Consider the following 9,509-nt stretch of genomic DNA (forward strand, 5'->3'; position numbering starts at 1 on the left):
AGGCTCCTCTGTGCAAATCCACTGCAACAGAGCAGGTACGTATAACATGTTTGTTATTTTTATAGGAAAAAAACAATACTTTACAATCACTTTAAATAAATTACTGTGGATTGTGTTGAACTCTGGGGTAAATGATCTATTTGTTATTCATTACCCAAAGTTGATAAGACAGGACAGATAAGGAAGGGTGGAATCATTCCATAGAATGATTTGGTGTATATCTCCGGCTTCTGTTTATTTATTTTTCTCGTTTTTAAAAAAAACTCTTTAGCCTGGTACACACTATTAGTTTCTTTATGTTCAACCCCGCGGGTTGAGCGAAAAAAAAAAACGTTGGCTTCGGTTGGAGTTACTGTACTAACCATGCGAGGTTAGTTCTGTGATCTCCCTCTGAGCTGTTGTGTTCTAACAGGGGGACAGCCATCCCGCCAGAACATACCGATCAGTGCTGTCTGCCATTGGCTGGGAGCACCTATCGGGAGTCGGTCGGATGCTAGTTTTCCATCAGAAGCTGATCGGAACCCAACCTGATTGGGTATTCTTTACAAAGTTAGTTACCACATTTACTAAGCTCTCTGGAAAATTAGTACAAATGCAAAGTGCTCCTTCTATTTGCCTTTGGTAAATCCACTCTAACGTTTTAAAGGATTTTAATTAATTTCTATGTATATATGTGTATATATGGGAATGTTTTTGCAACTTTCACTTCTTTGCATTACAAAACACATTGTACCACACTATGCACATGTCAGTCCATTGTGGTGCAATTTATATTGAAAGGCACCCTAATACTTCAAAGCAACCAATTTACAATGCAGGGCACTGCAGTATGCAATAGCGCACTGCCATGTGGTGTTCTGCACTGCCCCAAGAAAAATAGTGCAATCACTTTTTTTGTCAATTCTGGCACATTGGCACCACCTTCACATGAATGTGTAGCTTTAACACAACACATGTTAACACACTGCACTAAAATGAGGTCTCGCTGTTATTTGCAGGATATCTTCTCATTGATACTCATGATCGAAGAGTAACTACAGTCTGTTCACATAATTTGTAATAAAAACATATTTGCCATTCTGAAGCTTCCCTCCAACCACTTTGCATATTATTTTTTATATACTGTGATTCTGTACTTGCCAAATATGCTGCAGAAATCTCTCTCCACTAAGTCTGGCTGCAGCCATTTTAACTGTGGGCAGCTGAAGCTGATGCCTGTTCACTTCCTGGATTTACACAAACGCACAGACACACACAAGTATATACAGACACACACACACACACACACATACACATATAGACAGACAGACAGACTCGTATATACAGACAGAACTTTGAAATGTATCTTTTTACCATGGCAGGTGACACAGGAAGAGTGGCATAGTCCTTTACTGATTAAGAGATCTGTCCCCTTCATGCAGCCAGACACTCTCCAATGCAGACACAGAACCCTTTGCCAGTCCTCCAATGCAGTCACATGCCTTACATTAGGCTGTTAACATGCATCCACAGATTCTCTCCGCTTATCTCTTATGCAGTCACAGCATCCCCTCCCCCACATGTTCTTCTGGAAGTCAGAGACCTCTCAACAAACTGCCTAATCAATGAACAAACTCTCTCCAACTGTCCCTCTGTGCATTCAAAGCTTTGACCCTGCCATGCATCCACAGATCCACCCCCACCAACCCTAATAGTGTCACTGACACCTCCACCACATCCATTCCTTACATGCATCTAGGACCACCCTCAAGCAGTCAGAGCAACTCTAAAGTGTCAGCCTAAAATTGTCTGCCGGGATAGGAAACAAAGACACAAGCTGAGTACATGTCCAGATGTGGTGGTGGTGCCCATCCTGAACCGGGGACTGTCACTGGTGGTATTGGGGAAATCCCTGCTCAAGCATTCCCTAACCTCCCTCACACAGGCCTCTAGTGACAACTATGTTGGCATTGACTTAATCCACTGCAAAGCTGTGCACATGGGGTGTGCCAGGTGTGCCTAAGCACACCCTAATCAGTGCGTGCAGTGCCCATTCCCCCTATTGCCTGGCCTTCCCACCTGTTTTGTGTCCATGTAGTTCCCATTACAAAACGGCCCCATAGCTTTCTATGGGGACAGAATCACACAGATCAGCTGCCCTCAGGATTCAAGAAAGCATAGGACACCATCTTGTCTGCCTGGGGTTAGTCCAACACCACAAGGCAAGGGAGAAGACCAGACCTAGAGGAGAGGTGTTACCTCCCAGGTCGGCATATCGTCCTTCCAGGCATCCACGGCCAGTCGGGGTACATCCTGTCTGAGAGGGAATCTCCAGCGCATCTCCAGAGGCACCTGTACCGACGGCGTGAGATAACCAGTTGGGTTACCTGAAGAGCCTGCCTTTTTCCAAGACATCTCGCTTGGTTTTAACCGCAGGATTGGTGAGTGAGCACTTGCTCATTTGCAGGACACAAGGACAACGTTGTTCACTTTGCCCACACTTGCCAAAACCTGGGTCACATTTACTCCCTGTTGAGCAGTTACAGTGTCCGCCTTGTTACCCAGATACTGCCAGTATACTGCAGTTGTACTCTACCAAGCAGCATACCTAAGTGCACCAATGGAAAGTGGCTAGCTGAAAATTCAAGGCCTTCTTCTCTTTGGGACTGAAGAAACGTATGCAACATGGGCACGCACACATACCCAGGGCTCATTACATGTGATGCACTAGCCGGGTGGTTTGCCTTAGGATTTAGTCCATCGACCCCTGAAGTGAGTGCAGTGTCTATAGTTTGTGGGCCTGTGGTGTCAGGGGACAAAAGAGAGAAGTCTGACATAAGTGAGGGTCATTTCTCTGCTCTCCTACAGTCCTACTGCCTGGACTCATAGAGCCAAACCTAAGTAAGGGAATAGGTGACCAATCTGATATAAAGTTTGCCATTTGTAGTCTGTTATTAATAAAATGTTTGCTTCTGCTCTTGGGGTTATTTGCCGTTGAGGAATCCCCTGAAAGCAGCCTGACTGTGATATTGAGTTATAGTTCTCTTGATCCTCATTCATAACCCTTCAATTAATTTACTTGAAATATACTTCTACTGTCTGTTACTATTTCACAGAAACCTTCCCAGTAAAGACAATTTTTGTTTCATCATAACATGTGTCTTTCATTGGTGTTGTTGCACTAACATTCCTACTAGGTGTGCCAGAGGGGCTGGGACCGTTCTTGGGATTAAGAGGGAGAGTACAGAACCAAACATACTCAAGCGGCTCCTTCGGGGGGAGGGCTACAGATATTTTGTTAGAGCCAAGTTTCTTACCTGATCAGTGAAACACAAGTTGAGATACCGGTTTCTGAATACTTATTTAAAACACCCATAGTGTACTTCTAATAAGGTAACGTGTGAACTCATTGTAGCTAATACACATGTTATAAAGCAAGCAACTGGAATCTGCAAGGGCTAAATATAGGAAAAACTTGGCTTCCTTACCTGCTTAACTATGCTTGAGCAGTTAAAGATACGGTATAGTGAAAACTAGAAAATTAAAGCCTAATGTAATGTACAGTTAAAATCATCTGAATACATGACAGGTGCATCAAAACAAATGTGGGGTATTTACTAAAACTGGAGAGCGAAAAATCTGGTGCAGCTCTGCATTGAAGCCAATCGGCTTCCAGATTTTTTTGTCAAAGCTTAATTGAAGAAACTGGAGTTAGAAGCTGATTGGCTACCATGCATAGCTGCACCAGATTTTGCACTCTCCAGTTTTAGTAAATCAACCCCATGGTGTACGAACTCTTACAGTTTGTTTTCTTTAGGAAGCACCCACAACCTGAGTAGAAAAGCCTATCCCCTTTTAGTATGCTACACGTGCTATAGAGTGGGATTCTTGCTCTCTGTGTAGAAGCAGTGGTGTTTCCGCTGAGGTCTGAATCGCCCCCTGCCCAGTAAGAGCTACAGCCCTTCAATCAGAAGGGAGCAGGAGCTTTGCTGATTGCAGAGCTTTAGGCCCCTTTGACACGAGCTTTCCGATCGGTTCTGCCTGTCAGTTTTTTCAGGCCGACCTGATCGGATGCTCTATGCATCCCTATGAAGCGGCGGATGTCAGCGGTGACAATATTGCTGACAACAGCCGCTATCCAATCTGATCCTGTTCGTGAAATCCAGACAGATTGAAACCCTATTTTCCATCCGTCTGAAGGATCGAATCGGATAGGATCGGATGAAAACGGACAGGTGGTCTGTTTTAATCCGATCTCCCATAGAGGAGAGCGGAGATATGACAGGTCTGTCTCTGCAAAGTAAGCGGAGACAGACCTGTCATCCGCCTGCTCAGCGGGAATCGGCGGATCGATCCCCTTTGAGCAAAACTGAGTCCACCGGGCAGAAAGCTGTGTGAAAGGACCCATAGGGTGCATGTTGAACCTCTGCTGTGAGTTTACTGCTTCTCCACAGAAAGCAAGGTTCCTTCTTTGCAGCATGCTGGCAGGGGACAGAATTGAGTACTCTGTGGCTGCTTTCTGAAGAAAATAAACTGTAAGACTTTGCACACCTTTTGTTTTGCTGCACTAGGAATTAGGAATGAGTTCCTCGAATTTTGTTTTTTGGGGGCATTTTCTCGAATGCTGGACTTTTAGCCTGTTTGGCAGGAGCAGAACAGCATATACAGTAATGGATTTTTCTCTTGCTACTTTTTATGACAGCCTCCTTCATCCACTGTCAAAGGTTGTAAGGAATAAGCGGGCTTATTAAAAAAATAAAATAAAATTGGAGTATGGTTCCCCCTGTACTGTAATTCATTCCAGGCCTTTTAGGTGCAAAAAAACAGGAAAAAGGGTGCCTCCAAAATGTTATACTAGTGACTAGTCCCTTCAGGTCTGGTATGGATTTTATAGGTAACACCCACAAAAAAATAAAAAAAAGTGTAGGGTTCCCTCCACAAATTTACACCAGACCCTTATCTGAGCATGTAGCCTGGCAGGCCAGAAATGGAGGGGGGTGACTGTGCAACCCCTTCTTCCAGAACCATACCAGGCCACATTGCAACAACATTAATATTATACAGGATTTAGATAGCACCAACAGTTTAGGCAGCGCTTTACAATAAAACTTGGGACAGTACAATTACAATACAGTTCAATACAGAAGGAATAGGAGGGCTCTGCTCATGAAGCTTACAATCTAAAGGGAGGGGGAGGTGGTACAAAGGGTAATAGCTGCAGTGGATGATCTGATATAGGTGGCTCAAGTACAGTTATTAGGGGAAGGTGGGGTAGGCTTCCCTGAATAAATGAGTTTTCAAGGATCGCCTAAAGGTGGACACAGGGTAGTAGCTGACCAGAGATACTGGGGCAGGGATTTCCAAAGGATGAGAGAGGCTCCGGAGAAGTGTTGGAGGCGAGCTTAAGAGGAGCAGAGGATGATTTGGACAATATCTGTAGGGGAAGCCAGTGAAGAGTTAGGCAGAGAGGGGTAGCAGTCACAAATTGGTTAGTAAGGTGTATTAGCCTAGCAGCAGCATTCATAATAGACTGAAAGGGTGACAGCCTGTGTAAGGGTAGGCCAGTGAGGAGGGAGTTGCAGTAGTCTAGGCAGAAAATAACCAAGGAGTGAATAAGTTGTTTTACGGTGTCGTTAGTCAGGAAGGGGTGAATTCTGGAAATGTTGCAGAGATTAAGGCAGCAAGATTTACCCAGTGATTGGATGTGGGGCTGAAGGAGAGGTCAAGGTCTAGAATTACACCCAGCACCCTGGCATGTGTGGAGGGACCAATCGTTGTGTGCCATTGATCTCAATGGTAAAGTCCCGGGGAGGAAACCGAGGAGGAGGAAATAATACAAGCACAGTTTTAGAAAGATTATGTTTGTGGAAGTAGTGGGACATCCATACTGATACTGGGAAAGGTGCCAGAGGAGAGGTTAAAGACATGGGTTAGAGCATTTAGGATAGAGCAAGAAGGTGGTTGCAGTAATTGCTTAGAGGCATAGTTAGTCTGGTTGAAAACAGACAAGTCTATTCAGTTCAACCAATAATTATGTGGGAACAGGGCCCAGGGGACAGGTGGGCTGTGGAAAGAGATTGGAAACTTCCTCAGTGGTGACAGGACGAGTTGAAGGACGAAAGTATTGAATGTGGTGTTGGACCTGGTGTGTTGGTTGGGGAGAAAGCTGAAGGCTGGATATCTCATCGGGAATTGTGTTGAATTTGTTTTTGAAGTGATTTTCAATCTCCTGGGCAGTAAGCAAGTTGGTGGGTGGAGGCAGTGGGGGGTGAAGTAAGGAATTAAGGGTAGAAAAGAGTTGACGAGGTTTAGATAAGGGGGTTTTGATAAGAGTGGTATAGTATGTTTGTTTAGCAGTGTGGAGGCAGGAGTTGTATTTAAGACGGGCAGAGGGTGAAGTCTTGCAGGGATTTAGTTTTACGCCATGCTCGTTAAAGAGCACCGCTGCTTCTCTTAAAACTTCTGGTGTCATCTGTTTGCCGGGTTGTAGCAGACGAGGTCTGGTTCTGCATGTAGAGAGAAGAGCGACAGTATGTTGTTGTAGACAGAAGTGGCCAGCTCTGGGCAGGACAGGGATTTGATTTTTTCAAAAAGGCAGTAAGTAGCAGAATGAAGAAGGGAAGGGTTGAAGTGGCAAAGGTTCCTGTGGGTAACTGTTTGCAGGTTGGAAGCGTGGGAGGTAGGAGACAGGGCGAGTGTAAAACTGATAAGATTGTGATCGGAGAGAGGAAAAGGGGTGCTGGAGAGATTGCAGGGAGTGCAGAGGTGGGAGAATAAGATCATGAGTCTTTTATTGAAGTGAGTGATGGTTTGTGTCCATTGTGTTACTTTGAAAAAGGAGGTTACGTTGAGTAGTTAAGTGGCTGAGGTGTTAATTTTGGCTGGAATGTTAAAGTCAATGAAGATGATGGTGGATACTTCAGAGGAGCGAAAGTAGGGTAGCCATGTGGAGAAGTCATTAGGTAAGCCTGACACTGAGCTGGGAGGCCGGTAAATTACTGCAATCCTCAGACAAACTGGAGAAAAAAGATGAATGCAGTGCACTTCAAAAAAACTGAGGAAAATAGAGGGGTGTAAAGTAAGAACCTAGAAAGTGCTTTGTTGGGAGATTAGAAGTCCAACTCTGCCTCCTTTTCCACTGATGGTCTGGGTGAATGAGACCAGAGGAGGCCACCATGGGGAAGGGCAGCTGGAGAGGCAGTGTCGGATTCCTGGAGCAAGGTTTTTAGTAATAGCAAACAGGTTGAGGGAGTAAATCGCTGCCTCCATAGTATGGCGTTGCTGCCTGCTGGACCATGAATATATGTGTCTAGACGCTCTGGAGGCAGCGATTTATTCCTTTTTTGCTGACCGCTTTATTAACTTCCGTTGTCTGGCACTATCCGGTCCAGTTTCTACCACATCAGGAGGACATACCCAGCTGGACTTTGTCCAGGAGTGTGAGAACTCCCCGGATGGATTTGCAGATTATGCCATTGGCCATTAATTTACCTATTGTGCCCCGGTTTTTATCATATTGAACCTATTCGGAGGTCACCAATCTCTATGGTCCCTGAAGAAGCCCACAAAATGGCGGCGAAACATGTCGGACCTGTGTGACCCTGCTGTTTTAGGATATGGTTCTTTAATTCTCTCTTTTATTGCACAATTTTAAACATGTGTATTGATGCTTTGCATCTCTGTTGTTAAGTATTTCATGTTATTCATGTATCAATAAAATTATTGGATTTTATCCTATTGTTTTTCATTATCATTTATCTATATATGCCAAGTGAACCCCGCCTTTAAAGTCCCATCTTGGGTGTATCCTGCTCACATATATGGGTCCTATGGGGCCAGTTCAGGGTCCGTTGTTTTGGAAACACCTGTTCTTTTTCTAAACTCTGGGTTAGGGTTTTGTTTTTTGATGAATATTTTTTGCATACTGCCTTTGGTAATTCTACAATGCTGCCTACTTTATGCATTTATCTGTTTTTTTCATGTTTTTATGCTTCTGCCTTACACCATTGCATTATGTGCCTTATTGCTGTGCTTCCCTGCAGGCTTGGTCTCCATTGACGTTATATCCCCTTGTGTTATTTTTTACCTATTTCCATGGCCCCATTGAAATTATTAGTTTGGAATGTCCCTGGCACTAGGGATAAAATTAAACGCACGGCTCTTTTTACTTTTTTGAAAGCTCAGTCTGCGGATATCATTGTTTTAACCGAAACCCATGCCACTGGTTCCCTGGTCCGCGCTTTACGGAAACCTTGGATGGGGTGGACTTATCATGCCATGTACAGTTCATATTCCCGAGGTGTCTCGGTGCTGGTCGCTAAGTCCCTTCCCTTTGCCATTTGTTCTGTGGAGACCGATCCTCAGGGTCGTTATGTTTTTCTATGTGCCACGCTGGCAGGATCTCCTATCTTGCTACTGGCTTACTATGTGCCCCCCCCCCGTTTAATGGGGCTGCCCTTGATTATATGGCCCGCCACCCTTCTGTGCCAGTTATATGGTTGGGGGATTTTAACATGACTGTAGATCCCGAGCTAGATAGGGTGGGTCCTGCTCCCTCCACCCGGCCTTCGGGCGGTGTGACCCGCTTTGGTCGGGTTATGTCGCAGTTTTCACTGGTTGACACTTGGCGCCACCTGTATCCTACTAAGAAGGCCTACTCCTGTTTTTCTGCGGCTCACACTACTATGTCTCGCATTGATTATATTTTTATTTCTCCACAGCTTGCTCCTCAACTGCGGGCGGCGGGTTTTTGCCAGCGCATTTTATCTGACCACGCCCCTTACTGGGTGGTCCTGGATGTTTTGTCCAGACCTGCGTGCAGTAACTGGCAGCTTAACCCGTTTTGGCTTGATGTAGTCCCAGACACTGAATCTTTAGGAACAGAGTGGGATTCGTTTTTCACAACTAATGATGGCACCTCGGATCTCCTGACAGTGTGGGATGCGTTTAAGTCCCATGCGAGGCTACATCTCTCGCATACTATCTCTAAATTTAAGCGACACTCTAGAGCCTCCTATGCCCAGGTGCTGGAAGAGTTGGCCTATATGGAGGATCCATATGCCCTCGCACAGACTCCTACTGCGCTGGCTAGCCTCAAACTGCAGACGCGGGTGGCTGAGCAGCTTAGTTACGAAAGAGCCAGACATAAATTATTTTTTTCGAAACAACGTATATTTGAACAGGGGGGACACCCAGGTAGGCTTTTGGCGTACCTGGCGCACCTTGAGGCCCGCCCCCCAGTGGTTATCTCCCTTGCTGCCCCGGACGGCTCCCCGGTTACTGATGCCGCCAGGGTTGCCAGTATATTTGTGTCGTTTTTTCGTGACACCTATTCCTCTAGAGTGGCCTATGAGGCTCCTGAACTGGACCAGCTGCTGGCTGACCTGTCCCTCCCTCAGTTGACGGCGGCCCAGGTGGCGGCCCTTGAGGCTCCCCTCTCCGCCGAGGAGGTACAGGTGGCTATCTCTAGTTTTGCTCGTTGTAAGGCCCCAGGCGTGGACGGGCTCCCCGTGGAATTCTATGCGCGAGGC

The 9,509-nt window shown here is 45.7% G+C and overlaps 1 protein-coding gene across 3 annotated transcripts in view; it reads right to left on the minus strand.

The window, feature by feature from the left end:
• Positions 1–9,509, minus strand: part of GGT1 (gamma-glutamyltransferase 1) — a 247,420-nt gene that overhangs the window by 160,604 nt on the left and 77,307 nt on the right. The window lies entirely within an intron of this gene.

This window comes from Pelophylax lessonae (genome assembly GCF_965119305.1).
Source record: "Pelophylax lessonae genome assembly, chromosome: 1".
Taxonomy (NCBI): Eukaryota; Metazoa; Chordata; class Amphibia; order Anura; family Ranidae; genus Pelophylax; species Pelophylax lessonae.